This window comes from Alexandromys fortis, unplaced genomic scaffold (genome assembly GCF_014885135.2).
Source record: "Alexandromys fortis isolate MF-2015 unplaced genomic scaffold, M_Fortis_MF-2015_v1.1 scaffold_314, whole genome shotgun sequence".
In the NCBI taxonomy this organism is placed as follows: domain Eukaryota; kingdom Metazoa; phylum Chordata; class Mammalia; order Rodentia; family Cricetidae; genus Alexandromys; species Alexandromys fortis.
This window is the reverse complement of record NW_026068248.1, coordinates 444,867-448,642: the sequence shown is the minus strand read 5'-3', so window position 1 is coordinate 448,642 and position 3,776 is coordinate 444,867. Positions and strand designations below refer to the sequence as shown.

General features: G+C 38.8%; 1 pseudogene; it reads right to left on the bottom strand.

The window, feature by feature from the left end:
• Nucleotides 1-3,143: 3,143 nt before the first annotated feature.
• Nucleotides 3,144-3,436, bottom strand: LOC126494074 (protein dpy-30 homolog; annotated as a pseudogene).
• Nucleotides 3,437-3,776: the final 340 nt, after the last annotated feature.

Here is a 3,776-nt window from a genome sequence, read left to right as displayed (position 1 = left end):
GAAGAGTGAAGAGAAAAAAAGTAATGAAGTGACAGGAGTCATAGACAATGTATAAAAACTGTGGTGTGACATGAAACATGGGCATAACAAATATAATTCTAAATTAAACTGATATAGAAGCAAGTTAATTAAATAATTCCATCAGTTAAAGTTTGAATAAAAGTTTACAAAGGACTGTGAAATGGCGAGAAAAGTAGGAAATATAGCTGTGAGTGCCAAGTGAGAAGAAGTTTTTGAAGGAATACTGAAAAAAGAAAGGACAATGGAATGTGGTAAAAGCCCTCAGTTTTGTTAGTCGTGGTAGCAGCATAATGAAACTCTCCGTGTTTAGAGAGAATGAAAGTAGGCGTGCCAAGGGAGGGAGCATCAGTGAGAGAAGCTTGCTGTGAAGAACATTTTGACATGTAACTTAAAAGTAGAAAAGCATTTAGTGCTGAAAAGAAGGCAAAAAAAAAAAGTGCAAAGGAATCGGTCAATGCTACTCATTGAATTTGTCACTAATGTGTTCATGTGATAAAAGCTTGGTTTCCAGGGTGAAAATATCAGGATTGGTGGGATTGGACCAGCAAGATTTCTCAGAGAGGAAAGGCACTTGCCACCAAGCCCAATGGTCTGATTTAATCCTTGGAACTCACAGGGCAGAAGGAGAAAAATGATCCTCACAAGTTGGTTCTCTGACCTCCACATGCACTGTGGAATATCCCCAGCATATATATGAATATAGACAGACACAAACACATGCACACACACATAATTAAAAAAAATTAGATTAGTAGTAATTTTCCAAGGTTGTGACTAGAAGGAGATCAAGAAACTGCTCTGTCCCCATATTTTGGCTATCAGTTTGGTCAGACAATCTCCACCTCTCACCCTTGTTCCTGTCATTGCCCTACCATATGTTTTATGTAATTCAACCAAGGGACCTCCACCAGATGTACACTATGCTATTTGGACTTTCAGCCTGTAAGTTTAATAAACTTGTTTCTGTCATATGTCTCTAGCCTTAGCCAATTTGTTGTAGTAACAGAAAAATGGACTAACACACAACATGAGGACATTGAGGCTGAAGCTGACTCAAATAGAGCGGTTAAGAAAAACTCACATATGTAGGACAGACCCCCTGTGACATGATTCTGTCCCAGTGTCCCAGTCTGATGATAAAGAAATTGTGTTATCTGTTAGCATCATGTTCTTCGTTCCTCCTACCAGACACTACTTCACAGCACTTACCTTGGGGAGAAATAACAGAGTTAAAAAGGTGGATGTCTCTCACTCCTCTTGACTTAATCTTCATCTTTCACATAAAGACAATGCAGTTCCTACTGACTGAAATTCCCAAAGCAGATTTATAAATATGATCAATGTCAGGGCTAAAATAATTTGCAAAGGACTGTGATAGGAGAGGCTCTGGTGTCCAGCTATAAAATTGGAACTCAATTCTATAAAAGTGAGGAGTCAATCAGAATATGTTGAGAAGAAAATGACAGAGAACTACACAGTGGAGTTAGAAATCTGCAATAAAGTGTTGGTTTTGAGGGCCCTAGTCCTTTGAGTTTAGATTATTACATAAAAGTCGCAAGGAGATTGTGTCCTAGTTGTAACTGCTTTTTGTGCTCTGCACTAATGTAGACGTTATAGCAACAAAGAAAGGCAAGAATAGAGGATGGTTTCTCAATAAAATTTTGGACTCTGCACCCTTCTCTTTGTTTCACTCAGTTTCACTATTATCTCTCCTAATTTGTTGGCAAGTCTCCCCAAATAAAAATTTAAAATGATATAAAAATATAAATAATGATTGTTGTTTTTAGCTTCAAGTTATTACTGACAGAGATATTAGAGCCAGGATTGAACGTTACAAACATAAGACATTAATTCAGAAGATAACTGTCTTACGCTTGCTATGAAGAGAGACCATGACCACAGCAACACCTATAAAAGAATATATTTAATTGAGTCTGTATTATGATTCAGAGGTTTAGTCCATTATTGCCATGGTGAGAAACATGATGGGGCAGACATGGTTCTGAAGAGTAGCTGAGTGTTCTGCATCTAGATCCACAGGCAGCAGGAAGTGACAGAGACACACTATTCAAGCTTGAGCTTCTGAAACCTCAAAGCCCATCTCTTAGTGATGTACTTCCTTCAACAAAGCCACACCTACTCCAACAAGGCCACACCTCCTACTAGTGCCACTCCCTATGAGTCTATGAGGAACATTTTTATCAAACCAACACAATAACTCAAATTCGATTCCTGACCAGTCTCAGCTGTGGGATAATGGTCTTGTACTTTGTAAAGATTTGTCACTTGTATTTTAATTAGATGCTGAGTAGCCAGGCTGAAAGTATAGGTGGGGCAATCAAGCAGGAAAAAGAGGTATGGATAAGAGAACAGGAGAATTCTGGGAATAGGAAGACTCAGTATGCAGCCATCACCCAGCCACAGAGAAAGCAAGATGAGAACACCTCACTAATAAAGGTACCAACGCATGTGGCTGGCATAGACAAGAATAATGGGCTAATTTAAAATGTAAGAATTAATTAATAAGTAGACTGAGCAAATAGGCCAAGCAGTTTATAATTAATGTGGACCTCTGTATGTTTCTTTGGGACTAAACGGCTATGGGACCAGGCAGGACAGAAACCTTGGTCAACAAATGGTGTGAACGTGGACAATTAAGTTCACTTAAAACCTGATAGAGTTTGAGAAGGAATTCTAGACACAAAAAGAACAGAGTTAAGCATGGCTTCTTGGTAGTATTCTCTCAGGTTGGCTGTTTGTTACAGGCAAGCACATCTCATTTAAGGGAGATTTCCTGACTCAGCTTTAGCTGCAAAACCTTAGAGCTCTTTTAAAACACCCTGCCATTAAACTCCTTTTTTGGTGTTTTAACAGTTTATTTTGAAGGTCTTTTTAAAAACAAAGTAAAAGACCATCTGAGAAAAAAAATTGCACAGATGATACTCATTAAATAAGTATGGTGATTAAATCAGACAGAGGATATGTTCTCTTCTGCAACTCCAGAAGTGAGTTCTGTCGTCTGGAAGGTTCCAGAGTGGGGAAGGGAATCATAGCAATTAAAGCTGCCTCATAATCATGTAAATCTACAGTAGCAACCAAGTGTTTCTTTTCTTCCCAAGTAATCAATTTCGGTCTTCAAACTGTACCTTATTTCTTAAAAGATAAGATACTAAAAACTCAATGGGATTTGGCTGTCTTTCCTTTGCACTCACAGCAAGACCTTGTAATAAGATAAGCACAACTGTTGATCCAAGTAGGCATGGGTTGGCAAAGACTGTAGATCCACCTTCTGTTTTGATGATTTTTCTGCATTAATCTTCTCATTTTTGACTATCCTCTCAACGCTGTCCGTAAGACCGTACTGGGAGTTTTCTGCAACCTGTGTCTGTCTCTCCAGCATCTACTCTGACTCCATGGCGGACCCTGCAAACATCAATCAACCAGATACCAGTCCGCACCAATGCTGTTGGTTTCCTAAGTCCCGTGAAACTTAAATGGTGTTGATGAATAGCTGACCACATGCTTTCTGATGGTGTCAGAGACCTTGAAACTCTATGGAGTTATGGCAATAAACCTGGCTCTGGCCAGTACCTTTGCCATGAAGTTAGACTCCCAGAAAGCTAAAGAATGGGGTAGATACAGCTGTTAAAGCCACAGCTTTAATCCTAGTCATATCACTTAGCAAATTAAAGACTCATGTAGTCAGAAAAAGAGAGATATACAGTAAATATAGATACAGATGGAAAAACTTCTAA